Source organism: Monodelphis domestica, chromosome 3, assembly GCF_027887165.1.
Source record: "Monodelphis domestica isolate mMonDom1 chromosome 3, mMonDom1.pri, whole genome shotgun sequence".
In the NCBI taxonomy this organism is placed as follows: domain Eukaryota; kingdom Metazoa; phylum Chordata; class Mammalia; order Didelphimorphia; family Didelphidae; genus Monodelphis; species Monodelphis domestica.
In genome coordinates this window covers 16,496,233-16,520,807 of record NC_077229.1, presented here as the reverse complement: position 1 = coordinate 16,520,807, position 24,575 = coordinate 16,496,233, and the positions used below count along the sequence as shown (strand labels likewise).

At 48.0% G+C, this 24,575-nt stretch overlaps 1 protein-coding gene across 6 annotated transcripts in view; it reads right to left on the bottom strand.

The window, feature by feature from the left end:
- GNB1L (G protein subunit beta 1 like) overlaps positions 1–2,283 on the bottom strand; it is a 144,041-nt gene extending 141,758 nt beyond the window's left edge. For 2 of the 6 annotated variants that reach the window (XM_007506090.3, XM_007506093.3), the window contains exon 1: positions 2,142–2,283. The gene's annotated coding sequence lies outside the window, so the exon portion shown is untranslated. Of the gene's footprint in view, positions 1–1,895; positions 2,088–2,141 lie in introns of those variants that run through there. The other 4 variants (XM_007506091.3, XM_056821401.1, XM_001379303.4 and 1 more) reach the window with 3 other exon arrangements.
- Positions 2,284–24,575: the final 22,292 nt, after the last annotated feature.

The following is a 24,575-nucleotide window of genomic DNA, read 5'->3' as shown; positions in this document are numbered from 1 at the left end:
CTCTGGGTCCCCTGGAGAATCTCCTGGTCTCCATCACCTATCTGCCTGACTAATGCTCCATCATCGGTCACTAAATGGAACTGAGAATTGATGGAAGTGAGTGCTCACGCTGCTCTTTTGGAAGAGGGAAATAAGGGCGATTTGGAATCACAGACAAGAGACCTGAAAGAGACCTAAGCAGTAGCACGGGGCAGAATAGCAATTCTCAAAGGATGGACCATGAATCAGACCTCATCCGGGGCCCAGGAAGTCAAAACTAAAACATCTTCATCTCAAATACTGTAAATATGGACAAATGTGACCCCCCCCCCCCGACAAAAACTCTTTGGAGGTCCTTAATCATTTTTAAGAGAGGAAAGGGGCCCTGAGCCCAAAAGGTTGAGAATGAATGACATAGGGCTGGTCTTGATTCAAGTCCTACCTCAGATATATATTGGTTGGGTGACCCTGGACAAGTCATTTATTCTGTTTGACCCCAGAAAAAAACTTTCTAAGGTGCAAAGAAGGCGGTGACCTGCATCAGTAAGGGAAGTTTCCTCCCCTGGATTTCCCTTTAACTAATGAAATTGTGGTTCCAGCCTCTACCCCAGACTTTCAAGATGATCTACGAGGACCTCCCCTCAACCCTACAGCTAGGAATGCTGCGCAAGAAGGTGAAATGAGTTCCCTAATGTCCTACGTACAGCAGAGCCAGGCATATCACCATCATCTCTGACCCCAAATCTGATTACACCATGCCATCATACCCAGGTATGCTCCCTTCAAGCTACTCAAACCTTTCTGAAACTTGGTTTCCCCATTTGTAAAATGGTAATATAAGTCTAGCACTATCATTACTTCAAGTTAAGTACTTATAGGCCTACAGAGAAAACTATAAGTCTACAGTAGAGGCAGCTTGGGATAGGCACTTGCTGAAAGGCTTGGGTACAGCCACGGTGGACACAACTCTTTGATCCTACATCCCTTTATCTCCCTTTTCAATCTTCCTCCTCACTCCCTGTCCTGTCCCCCTGCCTCCTCTTTTTCCCCTTCATTTTAGCTTTGGCATCCATGGGCACTGTTCAGTCCTGTTAAGTGATTGCTGCCCTTTCGCAGACAAAGAACATGTATTGGGGAGGATTTGAAAGGCAGCTGAGGCAGCAAGTCTGTCAATGGAGGCACAGAGGGGAGGAGCAGCCACTCCAGGCTCACTGGTCACCCCAATGTCTGGCGGCATCCCCAAGTTCATATGCTGCTCAATCAGACCAAGGGTGACACACGGGGGTGGATGGGGGGCCTCAGATTGGCCACAGACAGGCACGAGGGCCCATCCATGAGAAACGTAGACCTACTATGGCCAAGGCATTGGGTGAGAGGTTTATAAGAAAAAGACAAAAGAGGCAGGGATGCAGAGTCCACTAGCAGACAAAACAGTGGCCCTGTGGCACAGACATTAGTCCTAGAGCCCTAGAACCGGGGTTCAAATCCTATCTTTTATATTTATTCTGTGTCTGATCCTGGGCAAGTCACTTCATCTACAAGGCCACCAGTTTCCCCATCTGCACAGAAAACTTCTGAAGTCCCTTGTAGCCCTAGATCCTACCTGGCATCCTCACTTACGTAGTTTGCCAGGTAGGATGTAGGTTGCTTTGAGAGACTGGCAGTTCCCTGGGGGCAGGCCTGTGTTCCCGCCCATCCCAGACAAGGATCCTGGTACAAAGCTGGTGCTTATAATAAATGCTTGCTAGCTTGACCCGGTAAAGGACGGTAAATGTGATCAATACCACAGGCTAGGTCAGTCACGTGATTCTGAAGCTCGATCCCCCTCCATCTCCAAACCTTCCTTGGGGGTCAGAAGAAGTGAAGAACGAGCTCGCCTGAGTCCCCTAAGGTGGACCCTGAACCCTCATGCCCACCTCGAGCCTTCCCAGGCCGGAAGACAGTCAGTCAGGGAGACTCGAGGAGCCAGCTGAGTCCGCCGGTGACGTCATCGCCCCGCCCTTCCCGGAAGCGCCCGCTGCCAGCCACCGGAAGTGCCCTCCGAAAGCGAGCGCGGGAAGCCTTCCGCCCTCCGGCGCCCAGGGGACCGCATGACCCGAGCCCGGTCGAACACACTCCACGAGCACGCGTCCACCGTCCCTCCCGGACCCCATAGCACCCACCTGCGGCCTCGCCCCCGATTCACACAGGGTCCGGTCCGGACCACGCTGCGCATGCGCGCTGACCAAGGCCCACCAAGGAGACTCCGGAATGGAAGGGCGGGGCTAGCGCGTGCGTGCGCTCGGCCAGACGAAAGATTACGAAAGGGGCGGGCTTGTTGCGACACCAGAGACCGGAAGTACCCGCCTTGAAAAGGCGCAGGCCGCTCCTCATTGGACCGCGAAGCCGAAGATGCTGGCCCAGGCGTTTCGAACCAAGGGAGGTGTGGCCCTGAGCCTGTTTTGAGTCCTTGCCGCCAGGCAATTCTACTTATGGGCCCTGCTTCTGGGCAATGTAGGAATAAGTCCTCTTCCCTCCTCCAGTCTTTTGCCCAGGCAGGACCTCCTGCTTAGAATGCATGCCTGGGGAACCCCTTACCTTCAAAGGTCAACAGGAGGCTTTTTATGGTTCCTGCCCCCCCCAAATTGTTTTTTACGACCCCCCTAAATTACCCTGAATTTATTTTGTCTATAATGATTGACTAGAAAGCAGGGACTGTTTGTTTTTTAACTGTTCTTTGTAGTTCTGACTGAGCACAGTCTGACACACAGTAGGAGCTTCAAAATGCTTTTTGCTTTATTGTCAAAGGTGGAAGGCGAGCCTCTGTGCCATGGAGAGCCACAGCCAATCATTCTTGTTTCTATAATGATGTATACTTTGTGTATTATAATATGTAATTATTATAGAGTCATATATTACGGTAGCTGACATTTATAGAGAACTTTAAAGTTTACAAATTGCTTTATATATAATATGTATTATTTCATGCTAGCCTCAAGACAGCCACATTAGGCAAGAATCTAAGAGATGATTACCCCCATTTTCCAGATGGGGAAACTGAGGCTCAGCAAAGTGAACTGACTTGTTGAGGGTCACACAGCAAGCAAGAAGGTCAAATCCAAAGATTTGAAGCCCAGCACTCTGTCCACTACAGCAGACAGGAAAATGCTCTTGAAAATAGATGATATTGCTCTTGAACATTTAATTTTTAATTCATTTATGAAGTGTCTACTTCATTCATGAAAAGGTAAGCCATGGATCCCTACCACTGAGCTTGCCTTTAACAAGAGGTACAGTCAGTTCAAAGTAAGGGCATTTGTTAAGATGATCTTGGATGAACAAGACCTACAAAATATGGCCACACATGCTGCCCCCTCCCCCCCCCCCCCAGACCTGGAGCTCCCTTTCCCACAAAGCGTGAGCATAGATGTGGATTACGCTGATGGGGACCAGGCAGGCACCTCTGTCTCATCTCATGGAGTTCTCACACTGCCCCACCTGGGAACATCATCTTCCTCTTCCCTGAGGATTGTTCAGTCCTGGTGTCTGGGCTCCCAGTCCTGGAAGCTTCTTCCTACATGGAATGCTGTTGCTTTCTCTATCTGTGTCTCCAAAGAGAGAGTGGGCGTGCGTCTTTGCTCCCTGGATGTGTCTCAGTTGTACCTTGAACTCTGTCGGCCTTGACCAACTCTCAAACTGTTCACCTGTAAGCGGGGCTTGTCAGGCTTAGCTTTTTAAACACCTTCAGGACTGTGGGCAGTTTTTCCTCGGTCAGTGGGCAACTGGACAGCCTCCCAGTTCAGTTGGAGAACTTCATGTTTCCTAAAGGAACCACAGGGCCGAGCCACATCATTGGGCATTGATAGCACATTAACACCTTAATACACGGTTATCTCTGTATCTTCCCCTCTCCTTCTGTGTTACATCAGTGAGGGAAAGGGAACCTGAATCCTTCTCCCCATTACTGAAGACAAAAGTAGACTCTAGCCCCTGCCCTCAAGGAGCTTACATTCTAATGGAGGAGACATTACATATAAAATATAAAAGTATATATACCTAGGGGCTGCCTAGAGAAGGGAGGTCCTGAATTCAAATGTGGCTTCCGACACTTCCTAGTTGTGTGACCCTGAACAATCACAACCCCAGTTGCCTGGCCTTTATTGCTCTTCTGCTTTAGAATCAATACTAAGACAGAAGGTAAGGGTTGGGGGTTTTTATGTAACCATGTGTTTGTGAGAGTTATTTAAGAATTTTGTGGATTTAGAGCTGGAAGGGATATCAGGGGCCATCTAGTCCAATTCCCCCATTTTATAGATGAGAAAACAGGCCTATGGAAGTTAAGTGAAGGCCAGTAAGTGTCAGGGGTGATTTGAACCCATATCTTCTGTCACCAGAGCTTTTCTTACTCTGCTCTGTACTGTGATGGGAAGATTCACCTGTTGGATTTTGACAGGAAAGGAGGGGTTCTCCCTCTCATCTGGGTATGATCAGTCTCAACTCTACCCCAACCGAAGGATGTTCCAGCAGGAAAACAAAGTTGCTGTGTAACAACACGACACCCAAGCCTAGATCCTACCAGACAACCAAACTTCTTTCCACTCTTTGCATTCTAGGACCTGGAAAGAAGTAAGTGCTCAATAAATGCTCATTCATTCATCCAATAAGTCTTTCTCATATGGGTCCTGAGCCCCCAACTAGATTTGAGAAAAATTAAAAAATACATTCTGTGGATTCTGGCCCCATCCCTCCCTGCATAATGTATCAGATGTTCTCCTCTTCATAAAGGATGAAACAAGCAAACCAAAGTAGTTAGAATTGATCATATCTTTATCCAAATTGCTATTCATATTCATTGAACATAAATTATGAACAAAATTTGAAGAACAGGAAACCTTGGGTTTAGCATAGACTGGAACACTGAGGCAAGCCCTTTACCTTATACCGATTCTACCAAATGGAAAGTTAGACAACTGGTGGCTCTTCCATGGGGTCCCTGAAAGAGCTCTGGCATTGGCCATAACCAGCTGGGCAGCTGCCTCAATTCCTTCCTGTTTTTCACTTCTCAAGATCTCTCAACCCAGACTCACTCAGGGTCTCCCCTCACTTCTCGGCTTCATTCCTAGATCTCCACCCTCTGGATCAAGGGGAGAAAACAACCTGACCCCTTATGACCTACTCCATTCCCACGTCTCCCAAAGACCTCTCTGCTAGAGGAAAACTGATCTCCAGTCTCCTGCTACATAGATGGCCTACAAAATAAATCTAAGACAGTTGGAGGGGATGCCAGCAATGGACTGGGGAAAGGGGTAAAAGGAGTGAGGAAAGGGTTCCTCTAAAAGGTGATGCTACCACTGAAATAAGGGATTCTGAAGGGCAGAAGTTGGAAAAGATTTCATTCCAAGCATGGGGGACAGCTTGTGCAAAGGGACAAGGAAAGATGGAATATTCAGAGAAGAGAAATTACAAGCAGAGATATAGAGTCGACCACCTGCCTATTCCTTGAAGAAGACATACCATCTCCAGACTCTGGGCATTTTCAGCGGCTATGCCCTATGTCTATTCATTCAAGAAGCATGTATTAAGTACCTACTATGTGCCAGGCACTGTGCTAAAAGTTGGGGGTGCCAAAAAAAAAGGCAAAAGGCAGTCACTATTCTCAAGGAGACAAACGTCTAATGGGAGAGACAGCATGCACATAAATACACAAACAAGCTGTAGAAAGGATAAATAGGAAATAATTAACAGAGAAGGCCCTGGAATTAAGAGGGGTGGAGAAGGGGGGATTTTAGCTGAGACAAAGGAAGCCGGAGAGGTCAGTAGCCAGAGCAGAGGAAGGAGAGTGTTCCTTCCACACATAAGGGGCAGCCAGACAGAATACCCAGAGCTGAGAGATGGAGGCTCTTCTGGAACAGTCAGATGGCCAGGGTCACTGGATTGAAGAATGTTAAGGACCAAGGTGTAGGAAGACTTAGAAAGGTAGGAGAGGGCCAATTATAAAGGGCATTGAATGCCAAACAAAATAATTTGTATTTGCTCCTGGAGGCACTAGGGAGTAACTGGAGTTTATTGTGGGAGGCTGGGGGAGGAAGGAAACACATGATCAGAAGTGTGTTTCAGGGAAAATTACTTTAGTGGCTGAATGGAGTGGGGAGAGAGAGACTTGAAGCAGGAGAACCTCCCAGCAGGCTATTGCAGGAGCCCAGGCGTGAGGCAATGAGGGTGGGTGCAGTGTCATAGGAGAGAAGGGAGTTATAGTTAACATATGATCCTAAGGGGAAATCAGCAGGCCTTGGCACCATCTTGGCTCTGGGATTTGAGAGACAGTGAGGAGCCCAGGATGACTCCTAGGTGGTGAGCCTGAGGGATAGGAGGAGGAGGCCTTCTATAGGAAGAGGGAAGCAGGAAGGAGAGTGGAGGGTTCAGGGAGAAGATAAGTTCTCTTTTGGACATGGTGAGTTCAAAGTATCTACTGGACATCCAATTTGAGATTTCTGAGGCAGCTGGAGAGGCAAGAGAGGTTAGGGCTGTATCCGTAGATCTAAGAATCATCAGCACAGAGATGGTCATTAAATCCATGGGAGCACATGGGCCTCAGTTTCCCCATCTATTAAAATGAAGAGGTTGGCCTAAATGTCCCAGTCTCTACCCATGAGTCTATGAAACCAGAGCAGCAACGATGATCTCGATCTGGGAGGATACCAAGGGTGGAGGGACTGGAGGTCACAGCGATGACTAGGAAAGGGTTAGGAAGAGCAAGGCATGGAGAGATGGACTAATAGGAGGGTGAAATCATAATTATCGTTGGACAAAGGGATTCCAGAGTTCTGGATCTTGGAAATGGAGCAGTGAATGATGCTGAGATCAAGGGCCTCAATTGGCCTTGGGTGTGGCTGAGGGCGAGAGGAGGAGACGACTGAGGAATTCAACCTGAAGTAGATCTAATGCGTTAGCCATCTTAGGTAATTAATATCTGACCCATTAATGCTTGCGAGTAATCGTTCTGGTTAATTTTTTATTGCTGTTATTATTAGGATTTATTTCATTGTTAATTGTTATTGCCGGTTCCATCTCTAATAGTCATGGCTAGCATTTAAAAAACAATTTAAAGCTTACAAAGCACTCTCAGTTGATCCTCACAAAATCCCTGTGAAGTAGGTGTTGCTACTCTTATGCCCATTTTTCAGATGAGGCTGATAGGAGCTCCTATTGAGAAAGGTTAAGGGACTGAGTAGCCCTGAGAGAGGTTAGATAACTTGCCCACCGGGGTCAGTCAGCCTAGAAAATGGCTGAGGTGGGATTTGAACTGAGGTCTTCTGACTCCAAGCCATCCTGATTAGTGCTTCATGTCCCATCAGTGCCAGTTTAGTCTTTGCCCAATGGGGATGGGGAAGAGATACAGAATCGTAGAACCAGAACCAGGAGGGCCCTCAGAGACCACCTACTTTAACCTGTACCTAAGCAAGAGTTTTGCCTGCAAGGTGGTATAGATGGGGCCTGGAGAGCCCAGGATCAAATCCTGCCTCCAACACTTACTACAAGGTGACCCCAGCCAAGTCCCCTTGACCTTTCTCTGCCTCTGTTTCTTCGTCCATGGTCTCTAAACTCCCTTCTAGCAGGGTCTTGGGATTCCTGGCCAACAACCAGCTTCTATCTTAAGACAACTTGGAGTCTGGCTGGGCTCGGGGAGGTCACGAAGCCTCCAAACCTCCTACTTCGGTATGGCCCTCCTTGTTGAGGAAGCTTTTCTTTCAATCAGTCTGCTTTTCTACAACTTCTAGCCTCTGCAGTTAAGCAGGAAAAGTTGAATCTTCCCCTACCCCAAAGTCTCTCAGATGCAGGAAGCTAGAACCCTTGGCCTTCTTCAAGGCTCAGAAATGCTTCCTGAGCCCCCTAGTTGTGTTTTTTCCCTCTTCCAGTTACATTTACACATCTCTGCAGCCTCTGGCCTCATTCTCCCAACCCACGAGTTTTTAGGGGTAACCCTGAAGGGCTGGGGTGTCTTATCTGGCCCAGGCCCTATGATCGTGCACAAGGAAGCCCCCATGCAGTCCCCAACTTGGACTAAGCTAAGAACCTAGCTTCTGGGAGAATCGCGATGACTTGGAATTAGAGGTTCCCTGGAGAGACTTCAGATGTTCCTCTGTGCATGGTCTGGCCTGTTAACGACACCATGAAGAGGAGCCTCATTGACTGGAGGAATGGCCAAAAGGCACTGGCCCAGCAAGGCTTTCTTCCTGGACAGTTGATTGCTGGTAAGAGGGACGATGCCATAAAGGGAGAAGCCTAGGCACCCCCGTCCTGATCTAAGGCCAACGGGCGGCCCCAGGAACATGGGCCTTGGTTCTTTGCCTCAGCATTTGGGTCAAGAAGGCTACAGCTTATGAGCATCAAAAGGTCAGAAGATCAAACCACGAGGAAGTCCGCGCAGCCCCCTGTGGGCTTCATTCACTCTCAGACTTCCTCCCGACTTAGTCTTCTGACCTTTTCAAACCCATAATCGACTTCTCTCCCCCCCACCGCCTGCCGCCCTGCCTCTCTCAAGTGACAAAAGCCTGTGAATTACGACATATAAACACTCTCCCAGACAATGCAGCCACCTCAGACAAGAAGCGGAGCTTATGTTAGCCCAGTGCTTGACACATAGTAAAAGGCTTAAGAAACACTTTTGCATGCATCCATTCAATCTCCTGGAATCCAGCACAATGAATGCCCTGCCCTAATAGGAGCTCCACAAGTGTTGTTGTCAGGAGAACATGTCGGAACGTCAAATTCCTCGGAAAAAGAGGCAATCGAGCAATCCCTATAGTGGGGCAGCGGGGAGTAAGCAAGGCTCATTCTTCAGCTGTCCCAGCCATAGCACCTTCAGGAGAAGCCGTCCATAGCACAGAGTAAGGGACTGCTTTTTATTACAAAATGCTTTATTGATCTTTTCCTCCTTCCTTCCTCCCTTCCTCCCTCCCTTCCTTCCTCCCTTCCTTCCTTCCTTCCTTCCTTCCTTCCTTCCTTCCTTCCTTCCTTCCTTCCTTCCTTCCTTCCTTCCTTCCTCCCTTCCTTCCTTCCTTCCTCCCTTCCTTCCTTCCTTCCTTCCTTCCTTCCTTCCTTCCTTCCTCTCTTCCTTCCCTCCCTCCCTCCCTCCCTCCCTCCCTCCTTCCTTCCTTCCTTCCTTCCTTCCTTCCTTCCTTCCTTCCTTCCTTCCTTCCTTCCTTCTTTCCTTCCTTCCTTCCTCCCTCCCTCCCTCCCTCCCTCCCTTCCTTCCTTCCTCTTTTCCCTCCCTCCCTCCCTCCCTCCCTCCCTCCTTCCTTCCTTCCTTCCTTCCTTCCTTCCTTCCTTCCTTCCTTCCTTCCTTCCTTCCTTCCTTCCTTCCTTCCTTCCTTCCTTCCTTCCTCCCTCCCTCCCTCCCTCCCTCCCTCCCTCCCTCCCTTCCTTCCTTCCTTCCTTCCTTCCTTCCTTCCTTCCTTCCTTCCTTCCTTTCTTCCTTCCTTCCTTCCTTCTTCCTCTCTCTCTCTCTCTCTCTCTCTCTCTCTCTCTCTCTCTCTCTCTCTCTCTCTCTCTCTCGCTCTCTCTCCCTCTCTCTCTCTCTGTCTTTTTCTTTTTTTCCTTGCCTTAGAATTTTAGAATCAATACTACCTCAGACATTTCCTAGCTGTGTGACCCTGGACAAGTCACTTCACCCCCATTGCCTAGCCCTTACTGCTCTTCTGCCTTGGAACCAATCTACAGTATTGATTCTAAGACGGAAGGTAAAGGTTTAAAAAAAAAAAGAATCAAAACTAGGCAATGGAGGTGAAGTGACTTGCCCAGGCTCACACAGCTAGGCGCGTCTGGGTCCAGATTTGAACACAGAACCTTCCATCTCTAGGTCTGGCTCTCAGTCCACTGAGCTACTTAGCTGCCCCCTCACCAATACTTTTCTTTTCAATTGAAGTTGCTTCCCAAAGACTCCCCCGCCCCCCCTCTCGTCCCAATCAGTTTCTCTCTCTCATAACCAAAGATTATGGTTAATAAAACGAGTCAGGCCATCAGCCCTGCCTGCCAATGGATTTCTCGTTCCATGTGCGTCATCCAAGAGCATCGGTCTGTGACGTCATGCCGGGCCCCCGGCGCTCATCGATGGTCTTCATTTTTCGAAATCCCTTCTTAACGCTAGCAGCTCATGGCCTGCTGTTGGCTCTGGACTCAGCAGAACCCCTGCGATGGGGGGCAGCCCCCCCACACATACCCATACCCCTGCCTCATCACCTTGGATAGCACCTGTAGGACCTCAGCCTCAGTTTCCTCCTCTGTAAAAGGGCTCATTCTTCCAGCCCTCCAGCCCCTGGGCGAGCCTTTGTGGAGTCCCCGGGACCCCCCCTTGGGGTTTGGGAGGCTGCTTGGCCGTCCCACCCCTCCCCCAGCCCTGGAAACAAGAGGCCCCAACGCTCCCAGGCGGTCCCTCCCGAGACACCAATTCTCACCTGGCAGTCACGTTTGTAGGTTTTCTAGGTGTGCGCTTGGGAAACAAGCCCGCTCCTTTGTGTCGCTCGCCCCTCTAAGCTCCGTATGTTCACAGTGGAATCTCAACTCCTGTCAACTCTCAGCTGGAAAACAATGAGAGTGCTTTAGCCCTTGGTGAGTAAATACAGGCTGTGTAAGTCTGTTTGCTCTCCCGCTCCTGGCTCCCAGCTGCCCTGCCCTGCCCTGCCCTGCCCCTGTGGCGTGGGGGCCTCCGATCTCCCTAATCCCGGAGCCCCATCGTTGTGGGCAGCCCGGCAGCTCCAGCATTCACGTCCGCATCCTCCTGTGGGCTGCGGAACAAGGCAGGGCCCAGCCTCGGCACCTCTAGCCCAGGGAACCCAGAGCACGCGGGGAGCCCAACTGCGAGGCCCCAGCCTTCAGTGGCCATCCTGGGGGGCTCCCTCGGGGCCTCAGCCTCCCTTCCTCTCCCTCCTTCTCCAATCCCTCCTTGGCCAATGGTTTGGGAACCAAAAATGGAGGATGGAGAGGCCAAAGTGTGCCAGCCCAACCTAGGGCCCAAAGAGCGGCAACCCTCTGCTCAGGGGACCCCCGGGAGAGCAGAGCCCCCCTCTCCCAGTCCTCCTCTCCTCCCTTCCAGCCTCCGCAGCTCTTTCTACAAGTCTCCCCCCTCCGAGGCCAAGCCCACCAAGGTGGGTTTCCCCTTCCTCAAGATCGCCCTTCAAGGCTTCACACCCTCCGACCACTTTCCCAGCCTTCCTCCCGCTCTCTTGGCTCCCCAATCCTCTTCAGGGGGGAGGCTTTCCTCCTTTAAACAGGGGATCCCGATAGGAACAGCCTATCGCCACGTCCTCTGAGTCCTTTGGGGCTCTCACCTCCTTCTTCCTGGAGGCCGAGCCTCCCCCAGCGCAGCCCAAGGCAGACTTAGCTTTGGGGGCCACGAGGCAGATTCTTAGCTCGGCCCCTTCCTTCCCATCCTCATTCTGTCCAGAAAGACAATCGGCGGTGCCAGGCGCTGTGCTAAGGGCTGGGGATACTGAGAGGCCAAAGACAGGTCTTGCCCTCCCGGGGCCCCCAGGCTAGCGGGGAGACGCAGGCCAACACCGAGGGACGCCCAAGCTCCTGACGAGATAAGGAACAGAGAGAAGGTGCCAGACTGAGGGTGGCTGGCAAAGGCCGTGGCATGGGAGGGAGGTCCGGGCACAGGCAGCCAGGGAGAGGCCTCCAGAGAAAGGGGGTCTCGTCCCCAAAGAGCAAAAGGCCAGCATCATTGAATCTGAGGCCCCAGAGGGGTGCAAGAGGGAGGCCGCTAAGGGAAGGCTTCGAACAGCAGGTGGAGGGTCTCCTATTTACTCCCCCGGTGAGAGGGAGCCACTGGAGCTGATTGAGGAGGGGATGACGCAGAGTGGAGCTTTAGGGAAATCATTTTGGTGCCTGAATAGGGGGTGGACTGGAAGGGGGAGAGATGGAGGCAGCCCAGGAGGCTATTACAATTACTTCTGAATAGTGTTACAATAATATATAATGAATACTGAATAAATAACGATATAATGAACACTAATATTATGTAATCATAGCATAAATGCTATTGGAATAGCCTGCTGGGGGGTCTTGTTCTCCTGCGTGCCATTTTGAATCTGTTCTGCCCCCCCCCCAATGTAGATGCATCCCCAAGCAGTTGGCCGGAATGTGTGTGGAAAGCCATCTAAAAATCATCATACCGAAAATCTGTGGCCCGTGGACACCACCCACGTGGTAAAGAGAATCCACTGAAATGGAGAGAAATGTTTGACTTCATGTTTAAAAATGATAACAGGAACTTGGGGAGAAGCTACAAAACATGGAGGAAATAGGAATCTCATGTAACTCAGTGTGGTCCACTCTCCAAACCGTTCATTAAAGGCCTTTTCATGAACTTAACAATAATCGGGGCTGGGGGGCAGCCAGGTGGTTCAGTGGATGGAGAGCTGGGCCTAAAGACTGGAGGTCCTGGGTTCAAATTTGAGCTCTGGTGCGTCTTAGCTGTATGACCTTGGGCAAGTCACTTAACTCCCATCATCTAGCCCTTCCCATTCTTCTGCCTCAAAACTGATACTTAGCCCTGTTTCCAAGACAAAGGGCAGGGCTTTGTTTTTATTTTGGTCTTTTTTTTTTTTTTAGAAGAGTGAAAAGATAGGATGTGGAAGCACCAAGGAGGAAATGCTCCCACAGAAGTGGTCCACAAGTGGCCCAGCGAAGGTTTCCAGGAGATGGAGGTGCCAAGGGAGAGCTTTCCAGCCATGGCTATGGAGGCACAAATGCTTGTCGAATGAATAATCGAATAAACGAAGGAATCAGGCAGAGAGCTGTTGCTTTAAGAGGGACTTCTGTGCTTAGTCCCAAAGGTATCACTTAAATGCCCCACCTGGAGCTTCTGGAAAAAATCTTAGGAAACTCCCTGGGTGCTGGCAGGTCCTCCTAAGAAGGTGCAGAGTGAGTTTTATGGACAGGGCTTAACCATCCTGAGCGACTGAGTCTCCCTGGTCTTTCCTCTTTGCCCTGAAACCTTTCATGTGGAATATGCAGCCCCAGCATAATTGTCTGCCCCCATTTACCAACTGCCTCTTAATTGCAGGCCATCTGACTAAAGTGCATATAAAAAACCCAATCAATCAGCCAGGATCTGTTCATTCCTAACTGGGTCCCCAGTGCCTGATGGGCCATCACAAATTCCTTTTTGGTTCAAGCCCGGCGGCGTCTGGAAGGCAACACCAACTCTGAAGAGCTCCATGAAGGTCGAGGCCGAGTAATTAAATCTGATTACTCCTCAGAAGACTCAGAAGTGTCTGTGAGCTCAGCCCAGAAGGCACGAAAAGCTCTCAAGGATGGAATTCTGAAGATGCAAAGAGAAGAAAGATCAGAACTGGCCCAGAGACCCATATGGACCACACCAAAGGACGGAAGGAAGAGTGGGCATCAAAGGACAGGGACTTGACCTGTGCCTACTCTGAGCACCTTCTCCAAAATGTATTGTTTTAAAGAGTTTCTTAGAGCTAAGTGACTTGTCCAAAATCACCCAGTTAGTGTATGTCAGAGGCAGGACTTGAACCCAAGAACTTTTCAGCTCCAGTCAGCTTTCTATTCATAAGCACCTACTCTGTGTGGGGCACTGTGCGAAGCCCTGGGGCTACAAAAAGATAACTTGTTGAAAGTCACTTTGGTAGAAAGGGGGGGAATTGTGATTTTATTCCACCTGAAAGAAACAAGATTTTCTCTGGTTGGGTCAAACCATGGCAATTAACCTTGAAGAGAAAGCAAAGCTATTCAGTTCCCCAGGAGTCTTTGCTTTCTCTGCCAAGGGTAATAGTTCTTGCATTAAAAAGGATGGAACAAAAATGACTGATAAGGAGTGGCTACCTTGGAAGAGAAGGGAGATAGTTCCCAGCTGCCTTTGGTGAGCTCCAATTACCCCAAGGTGAACTCTACACCCAGGGGCTAAAAGATTTTCCACCATCTTTGAAAGATTGTAGAGAATGGGAGTGATCCCAATTTCTGAGAAGAGCCTATGTACTTACTGATTATTTTTTTTTTAAGGAAGAGAATTAGGTGTTAAAATAAAAAAAAAAACCCTAATCACGTAACCATGGAAAAATGGTCTGAAAATAAAAAATAATGTGGAAAAAAAGAACAACAACAACAAAACCTTTACCTTCTCTCTTAGAATCAATACTGTGCATTGGGTTCCAAGGCAGACATAAGGGCTAGGCAATGGGGGTTAAGTGACTTGCCCAATAAGCAAGGAAGTATCTGAGGCCAAATTGGAACCCAGGACCTCCTGTCTCTAGGCCTGCCTCTCAATCCACTGAACCCCTTAGCTGCCTCCAAAATTAAGTCTTCAAACTATAGGCCAATGAGCTTGACTTGAGTTAACTGACAAAATTCTGAAGCATATGAATTTTTAGAAGCTTTACTGATGCCTGAGGTCCCTTCTATAATTCTTTTCTTCTTTCACACTATACTTATTTTTGAGATAATTAGTGAACCCTTTCGTTGACCAAGAAAAGTAGTTATGTCAAAGCATCCAAAAATATGGCTGCTTCTCACGGTATAGACAGCATTTTGTACACACAGTGCCCCATTTCTTCTTCCTTTTTTTTTTAAACCTTTACCTTCTGCCTTAGAATCAATACTGTGTATCGGTTCCAAGGCAGAAGAGCAGTAAGGGCTAGGCAATGGGGGTGAAGTGACTTGCCCAGGGTCACATAGCTAGGAAGTATCTGAGGTTAGATTTGATTCCAGGACCTCCCATCTCTAGCTCTGGCTCTCAATCCACTGAGCTACCCAGCTGCGCCCCCCCCCCCCCTTGATAAGAGGTGGGAGGTATTTTTCATCATGTATTCTCTGAGACAAAGATGGGTCTTTGTTATTAATCTAAGTTGCATTGCCTCATAGTGGTTCTGTATGTTGTTCTCTTGGCTCTGAATCAGTTCATATAAATCTTCTCGTGTTCCTCTGAATTCAACATATTCACTTTTCCTTATGTTGTTCTGTATTGATATAACACAATTTATCCAGCCTATTATCATTATTATTACATAGAATTATATGTCATTACACATTTATTATGTATAATCATTATTGGTCTCTATTTTAGGGGTTCCCCCATAATTCTTTGCTCCTATTAAAAAACCCCCAAAATTTATTATGAATATTTGGTTCATTCAGGACCTTTCTCTGAGTCTTTGAGCTGCTTAAGCAAATCGAAATGAAAGGAGAGGTTCCTCCGAACTCAGAAACCCCGTGATTGGGTGAAGGGCTTGGTGGCTGCCCCCGAGGAATGCACAGAGTGGATGGGGATAGAGCCCGCCCGCCATGTAACCTTTGGGCAGCCTGTTGAGCCAGTCCCCTTGAGCCAGCTCTCATGGGTCCAGGGCCACTAACAATCCTCCCCCGTGATGAGACAGAGGCCGCCATATGTCATCGGTCCAGTTCCCTGTGACTTTGCTTCCTCGGAGCGGGCCGTGGCCAGGGAGGTCTCTGCACCCTTCTTCTCCTTCGTCCTCTCCCTCATCCTCAGATTCCACGTTACGTGCCTGCTCCATCCATCTGAGCTCCAAGCCCACATCTCCAGCTGCCTGATGGACTCCACCTGCAGATGGGTACTTCAACTGGACAGGTCACCCAGCCAAGGTCTCCCCTCCCACTTTTTGTTTAAATTGTATTTTTATTTTTTATATTTTTTAATGTTATTTGATTCGACGATTTAGACTATTTTTCCACGGTTCCAAGCCTCATGTTCTTCCCCTCCCGTAGCTGACGCACAGTTCCTCCGGGTTTAGCACGTCACTTTTTATTTTTTTAATTCTCCCCTCCCACTTAAGGGCACCATCCGTCCAGTCCCCGGGGCTGGCAACGTAGGAGTCATCCTTCACTCTTCACTCTCCCTCTCCCCCCAGATCCAATCAACTGCCAAGTCTTGTCATTTCTACCCACACAAAACTCCCCGGATTCATTCTCTTCTCGCCACCCTCATTTAGGCCCTGCAATTGGCTCCTAATTGGCTCCCCTGTCTGCAGCCTCTCCCCTTTCCAATCCAGCCTCCACCCAGCTGCCGTGTCGGTGTTCCTGACGTGTCAGTCACTCACATTTGTGGAGACCCAGACACAAACCATCAGTGGAGATTTACCGGTTAAGCCTGGGTGGGGGCCTAATGAGCCAAAGGGAGAACGGTGTCCTTGGGGGTAATCTCTAGGAATGAACCGGCTGCCGTGAGCCAGACGTGGAGAGTCCCAGGGAACCTTTGACTTTACAAGGAGGGAAACTGAGGCCCACCCGGGAAACGGAGGAATCAAGATTGAGACCCGAGTTATCCAGCTCTGTGGCTGGGAAATGGGGAAGCCGAGGCAAAGGGAGGGGAATTCTGGCAGCTTCCAAAGGGAGACCCTCACTTTTAGACTCTATTGGTGGAAAGGAAGAAGATGTCCTGAGTGGAGCCAAAAATGGACCCGGCGCGCTCCAGGGTCCAGAAAGACGCCCCAAGAACTCTATCACCAATGCAGAGAGCAGATCCTTCCTTCATGAGCCTCCCCCAGCTCGGCCAGGCTGATCCCCGGCTGCAGCATCATGGATTTGTGTCTGGAGAAGTCCTCCTGGGCTGTCCAGTCTGAACTCTGTCCCCATTTTACAGAGGAGAAAAATAGGACCTAGAAAGATGAATTAACTTGTCCCAAGTCACACGGGGGTGAACTTGAACTAGGGTTATCTGACTCCGATTCTCCTACATTTTTGTTTGTTTGCTTAATTAATTTAGAATATTTGTCCAAGGTTACAAGATTCATCTTCTTCCCCTCCCCCAACTACTTCCTGTAGCCGACCCATAATTCCATTGGGTTTTTACATGTGTCATTGCTTCCTGTTATTGATCATAGTCTTTCCATTCCGCCACACCACTCCAGGGAGCCCTCCTTGCTCCTGGGAGCTGCTTTCCCTTCCTGAGTCCAGGCTTGGCTTAGTGTCCTCACATGTCCTAGAGCCTTCCATAGATCGCACCCCGCCTCCTTGTCCCCAAGACGTGAACAGGAGTCCTTCCTCCAGGCCCACTCCAGGCCTGGGGCTCGTAGGCCTCCTTTGCTATTGTCTCCAGGCTCCAAGCACAGGCCCCTGCTTGTCCTCACAGCCACGAGCTACCGTCCCTTCCCTCCTCCAGAATCCAACTGGAAACAGGTCTTCCAAGAAGCCTTCCTGACTTCCGGGGTGCCTGCAGGACCCTCAAGGGAGAGGCAGCCCTAGGATGCAGGTAGAGCGGGGCACCGGAGGGCAAAGATCTGAGTGCCACCACCGCCTCCCTACTTATTGATGATTGGTAAGGCCTCTTCTCTGTCCTTTCTCCCCTGGAAAATGACTGAGGCTTGGACTTGGCGCCAGGAAGACCTGAGTTCAAATCCTGTCTCAGCCTCTTACTAGCCCGTCACCTGGGTCTCAGTTTCCCCATCTGTAAAAAAGAGGATAATCCTAACACCTACATCACGGGGTTATTCTAAGGATCAAAGAAAATGAAACAGATAAAGCCCTTTGCAAGATTGAAAGCGCTAAGTGCCTGCCTGGATTCCTATTCTATTATAATTATTATACAATTATATGATTATTAAGAATGACAAAGGATTTGGGAGTGAACTGCTTGCAGTGCGTGCTTTTCTGCCAAGGCCAAGTGGCTTTGATCTCCGCTGTCTGGCTCCCATTCCAGGAGGGAAGGCGGAAAAAGGAGCCCAGCACGATTGCTCTCCTTCCAGGTCGTGCTGGAGAAGGCCGGGTTCCCAAAGCCCAGAATGGAAGCGTCTCAGAGGGTGGGAAAAGAAGGAAGGACGTGAAGACCCCAAGAAGACCCCAAGAAGACCCGAGGCTGGAGGGGGAAGGAACACGGTGCCTGCGAGGCAGGAAAGAAGAAGGACAGCCTCTTGGGACCCTTGGATTAGGGGGCGCCGATGGAGTTCTTTCCAGAGAGGAGGCGAACATATGGGACATCCTTCATCTTTCAGTTGTTTCCGTTATGTCTGGCTTCATGCCCCCGTTTGGGTTTTCTTGGCAAAGCCACTAGAGTAGTTCGCCATTTCTGCCTCCAACTCATTTTACAGATGAGGAAACTGAGGCAAGCAGGGTTAAGGGACTTGCCCCGAGTCATAGGGATGCCTGGCATTGAGCCTTGGGAAGGGGATGGATTGGAAAAGCTTTAATTACACCCCTATTATGGGCCAAGTCAATGTTTCGCTAGAAATTATCTGAGGCTGGATTTGGACTCATGACTTCTTTTTTATTGGTTAATTAATTAATTTAGGAAGTTTTTATTTAATGAGTAAATTTAGAATATTTTCCCTTGGTTACATGATTCATGTTCTTCCCCCCAACCCCCCCTCCCATAGCCGATATGCAATTCCTGTGGGTTTTACATGTGTCCTTGATCAAGACCTATTTCCATATTATTGATATTTGCACCAGGGTGATTGGTTAGTGGACTCGTTGCCCGAGGCTGTATCCATTGTGCCACCCAGCTGCCCCCAACGTCCTTTATAAATCTTAAGATGCCTTCCTTATCCATTATTTTAATTCGTAAAAATAAGAATTATTGGGACAGCAGTGGATAAAGAGCCAGGTCTAGAGATGGGAAGTCCTGGGTTCAAATCTAGTCTCAGAAACACCATCTAGCTGTATGACCCTGAGCAAGTCACTTAACTCCAATGGTCTAGCTCTCACCACTCTTCTGCCTTGGTATGATACTTAGCACTAATTCTAAGATGGAAGGTAAGGACTTAAATATCAATAATAATTATTATTATCATTTCTCATCGGCACCTAACTGGTATAATAGATAAAGTGCTGGACTTGGAGTCCAGAAGACCCGATTTCAAATCTGTCCTCAGATGCTTACTGGCTGTGTGCCCCTGGGCAAGTCATTTCACCTCGTTTGCCTCAGTTTCCCCCACTAGAAAGTGGAGATGATGCCCAGGGTTGTTGTGAGGCTACAGAAGACATTTGTAGAGCTCTCTGCTAACCGTAAAGCCAATGTTAGCCGGGCTATTGGGAGCAGCCCCCCATTTCTGAGAGGCCCCAGAAGGGAGGAGACTTTCCGGGGGTCCCACAGGTGGTAAGGAGTAGAGCTCTGGGCACGGCCCCACTCTGACCAGAGCTAGTGAAGCAGCCCTTTCTTCAGCTGCTTCTGCTCCTAGTGCTGTCTACTACCTTCTGCAAGCGCACACTGTACGCCAAAGAACCTCCCAAGACTCGTCAGACCAGATGGCTGCTCCCCGCTCCTGTCGTCGATCCCCCCAGGCCCAGGGGAGGCTGCCAGAAGGAACCTAGAAAGTGTCACCCTCCATATACCATTCAGGCTTGGCCAAGGAGCCTTAGGGCGCAGGCGGCATTTTCTGCGCTGTTTCCCACCACAGACGAGAGGAAGGGAGGAGCCAGCTACAAAGATGGCGGGGAGAGGAGGCCCGAGATTTCTGGATCTTGTTAAAAAGGAGGAATGATGTGCGTCTGGTGAGACAGGAAATGTACTAACAAGAGCCAGGAAGAATACATTGCCCAGGAGTCTTGCAAATCAATCAATTGACCAGCGTGCATCAAATACCTGGGGACGGCTGGCATGGAGGCTTGGAGAGGGGACGGCCTGGAAAGGCCTTAATTAAACCCTTGCCATGGGCCAAGCCTGGGTTTAGCTGGAAAACCTGAAGTCACTGAAATGCTATGTTTGACACAGACTCCAAAACTGCCCCCCAATAAGGAAATGGATGGAAAAAATAACAGCACTCTTTTGAACGAGCTGCGGAGGAGATGGGGGTCGTGCAGGACTTGGAGCACCGGCAAGTTGGCGTGCCATCCCTGGAGGATGGGCGCTGTGCCATCGGCTGTGTGAGGAGCCTGCCTGCCTTTGGGAATTCAGGATGAGGTAGAATGTGGGGTCTTCCAATCCCTGGCTGTTTCCTGTTGGATTTCCATGTGGGGAAGAAAAAAGTCCTTTGCTGGCTGCTAGGTACAACTGAGTTTAATAACTAGAATCCAACCATCCTCAAAACAGTAATTCAGAAAAGCTGCTATTCTCTGTAGCAAACATGGCTGCTTGCTTCAAAACTGCTTTATGCATGATCTCATTTAACAACCCTGTGAATTAACAATCCTCTATTATTGGCCCCATTTTACACATGAGGAAACTAAGGCTGGAAGATTAAATACTCGGCACAGAGTCACACAGCTAGTAAGGGTCCAAGGCGGGATTAGAACTCAAGTCTTTATGGCTCCAACCCCAGCCCCTTAGCCATCATACTTATCTGCCCTTCAAAGGGAACCAAAGGGTCACCCCCAAATCGCTTATATCTGACTTGGAAATATGCTTTTATAATTGAACTTGAAAAAAGGAGAGGCGGCCCCTGTGTAGTTGATAGAAGCCGACCTTGGTATCCGTGAGAGTTGGGTTCAAAATCGAGCCGTTCTCCCACAATATTAGACAGATAATGCCAAAATACTCTAGGACCTACACACAACAGTGTACCGGCAACTGTTGCCATGGTTAGTACCACAGGAAGAAAGGGGCAGCTGCCTGGATTTCTACTCTAAAGCATTACTCTAAAGAGAGGCATCAAATACCCCCTTGGCAGAAGTGACAAGAAAAATAGTGAAGACACCAGAAAGGATCCTGGAAGATGATACCGATAAATCCCTGGCGCACACAGCAGAAAATGTGACCCTCATCTCCCCTGATTAAGGTCAACAAAAAGCAAGTAAATGGAACAGAAGGGAGAAACATTGGAAATTCTTGATCTTCTTGGTTAACAATTGAAAGTGAAAGCCCAAAGGGTAAGGATTGAGGATCAAAATAAACAATTCTACAAATGCCAAAAACTCTATTTTCGAAGTTGTCAAAGTGATTTTCCTAAAACTATAGGACTCCTCCCCTCCTCAGTAAGTTCTAGTGGCTCCCTATTATCTCCAGGATTAACTAGAAAACCCTCTAGTTGGCACTGAAGGCCCTCTCCAACCTGGCCCCTTCCTGTTGTGATGTGGTTGACTCAGACTCCTTTCTTTCTGCCTAGGCCTGTTAGATTCCCTCCTCAGGATATTAGGGCATTCTGGGGGGACCTTCTCTGCCACTGGCTTGAGCTGGCTGTGTTCCTCCTCCTCAGTTCTTAACCAGTGTGTAGTAGGCTCTGAAAGCATCAAAGCAAGTTCCCTGGGCACTGGGGTCCCATGGCTTTTCTGTTCCTTCTTTTTCATTCCAGGGACAAGGAGTAGAGTCTCTGATTTAGGGGTTTGAAAGCCACTAGAATTCAGGAGTTCAGGAAACTAGGCCAAGTGTTATAGCCAACCCAGCACGGAAGAGAAAGAAAGGGAACCAACATGTATTAAGCACCTACTATGTGCTAGTGCTTCACAAATATTCTCTTTTTAAACCAACAGATTTACAGACAGTAGGTACACATGGGATTTGTCATAGTGGTTTCCTACCATAGGGAGCCCATGAAAGGCCAAAATCCAGGTGTGGAATTCAAAGGTGCTCCATGGGAAGCATCCACAGGAAATCAACTAAAAACACTTGGATGAAGTACCAAATAAATGGCTGAGTCACATGGTTTTGGTGTGGAAATAGATTTACAACAATGATTCAGGATCAGATCATTTCTACCAAAATGACAGAAATGTCATCCTTAGGGTCCCCAAATTTAGGGTCAGCATGAAGTCATAGGATCATAGGTTCATAGATTTAGAGCATCTTACAAATGCTCTGATTTTACAAATGAAGAAACTGAGGCAGACAGGGGTGAAGTGACTTGAAGTGGGATTTGAACCCAAGTCTTCCTGACTCCATATCCAGTCCTCAATGGACCCAGAATTCTGATGGAAATAATAATACTTTCTTAGCTGTGTGACCCTGGGCAGAAGGTAAGGTTTTTTATTTAGTTAATTAATAAAAGAAAATAATAATACCAGCTCCCATTTCTAGAGCACACTTGAGTTTACAAAACCTTCTCTTCCAAACAGCACTCAGAAGTAGGAAGTAGGAATTAATTATTTCCACTTTTTAGAAGAGGAAAATAAGGGTTCCAGAAGGTGTGACTACCAATTTATCCTTTCTAGGTCTTATTTGTCCAGAGTTCTTTCTATATTGTTTACTCCATCATATTGTGAGCTACTTCAATGTAAGGATTGCCTCTTGACTTTCTTTGTATGCTCAGCACTTAGCTCAGAGCCTGGCACACAGCAGGTGCTTAATAAAGGTTTATGGACTGACTAAGCTACCTAGTGTCTAAGTCAGAACTCAAACTCAATTCTTCTGACTCCCAGATCTCTTCATGATACCACACACTGCCTCTGATGTTATCATAGAGTTTAGCAGAGTACTGGGAAGAGGTAGCTTGGTATTGGGTACTGGGCCTGAAGTCAGGAAGATCAGGGTTCAACCCTCGCCCCCAAGATACTCATGAGCTGTGTGAACAGGGGGAAGTCACTTCACCTCTCTTCCTCAGTTTTCTCATTTGTAAATGTAGGGAGTTGGACTCAATAACTTCTATGGATCCTTCCAACTCCAAGTCTATGAACCTATGATTTTTTAAAAGTAAACATACTTCACTTATAGGAAGCCTTTCCCTCCCCAGGACTTTGCAAATGAGCTCTGCATAGTACTAGTGAAACATGCCCTATTTGATTATTTTTACTTCTTTGGTTTTGATTGTTAATGCTATCATTAAAACAGTTCAGTAGAACCATCCCAATTGTGTTTGATGCTGGGATTGGAGCTGAGTCTGAGAGTCTCCATTCTCTCCTTCCTTTTAGAGAGAGGGATTCTTTTGGCATTTCAGGAACTGAAGTCAGGCTTCCCTGGAGGAACAGTCAATATTCTAGTCTCTAATTTCCAAGACAGGGAATTAGGCTCATGCAAGAAGCACTTCATAGAATTAGAGCTTAGAAATCATCTAATCTGACCCTCTCTGTAATTGTTGTGGTTGTTCAGTTGTTTCAGTCATATCTGACTTTTTCTGGAGTTTTCTCGGGAAAAGATACTAGAGTGGGTTGGCATTTCCTTCTCCAACTCATCTGACAGATGACAAAAGTGAGGCAACCAGAGCTAAATGACTTGTCCAGGGTGATATAGTTAGTAAGTGTCTTGAGGCCACATTTGAACTCAGGTCTTTCTGACTCCAGGCCTGGCCCTCTATCTACTTTGACCCAGCTGACCCATTTGTAATTGTACAGACGAGGAAAGGTAGTCCCAGAAGTGATTTTCTCAAAGTCATATCAGGAATCTCCACAGGGTTGAGACTCAAATTTAGGTCTAAATCCAAACACCATACTTTATGAAAGAGGTTGCCCTGAAGCTGGGTCTTATTGTTTCAGTTTTAATGCCCTTTCCTTAAAAAAAAATTAAAATTTATTTTTTCAATGATCAAACACTCCCTTATCCCTATATAGTTTCCTTTTTTAAAAATGGATTTACAATGCTATTTTAAAAATTATCACTTTCTAGTACCACTTTATATTGGAACTATCATTATAACAAATATAATTTTAAAAAATCATCTGACTGATTATGTGTGACAGCACATGCTTTATTTCATGGCTGTGATGTATCCATCTCTTCTTTTCCAGAATAGGGAGACTTATTCATCATCTGTCTCCTGATGTCAAGCCTGGCGCCTGCCTATGTCAGAGTCCTGTTGTCTCTTGGTGTTGCTTTCCTTTACGTTATTGTGGTCATTAAGGATATTGTTCTCAGTTCGGCTGACTTTGGCCTGGATTTATTCATCTGAGTTGACCCCATTAGACTGTGAGCTCCTTGAAGGCAGGGATTGTTATTCACATTTCTCTGTCTCCCCAGCACTTAGCACAGGGCCCTAAACATAGTAAGTTTGTTGACTGGCTGTCTTTCCAAAGTCTTTGAATTCCCTCTCTGTTGTTTCTTACAAGACAATTAGATATATGGTGCAGTGGATATAGAATGCTGGGCATGGAGTGAGGAAGACCCGAGTTCAAATCTGGCCTCAGACATTTATTAGCTGTGTGACCCTGGGCAAGTCAATTAACTTTGTTTGCCTCAGTTTCCTCATCTGTCAAATGAGTTGAAGAAGGAAATGGCAAACCAGTCCAGTATCCAAGAAAATCCCAAATGGGGTCACAGATCCTTGAAACAACTGACCACTACCCCCACCACTATTTTTTTAGCCATTCTCCAAATGAAGGCCACTGGCTTTGTTTCCAGTTTTCTTTATTCCACAAATACTGTTGCCATGACTTTCACGGTGCCTTCTAGCACTAAATCTATGATCCTATGATCCCTTCTATCCCTAAATGCTATGAAATTAAGGTGTGGCCACTTGATGGAGGATCTCGAATGCCAAGCTGGAGTCTGGATTTGAACCAATAGGCAATAAGGGACCTTCTTATTTTCTTAAGCTAAGGAGGGACATGATGAAAAGAGTCTTTTGGGGAGATTAATTTGGCAGCATCCAGGATGGGCTGGAATGGGAAGAATTTAGAGGCAGAGAGACCAGTTTACAGCCTGACTGGGGTGGCAAGTGAAGGAATGGAGAGAAAGGAATGAATCCTGAGAGACACTGAAGGAAGAATCAACAAGATCTGGAGAAGGTTCAAGAGGGGAGAGTCGAAGAGCCTTTGTCTGTTTTCAGTCTGGGAGAGTGGGG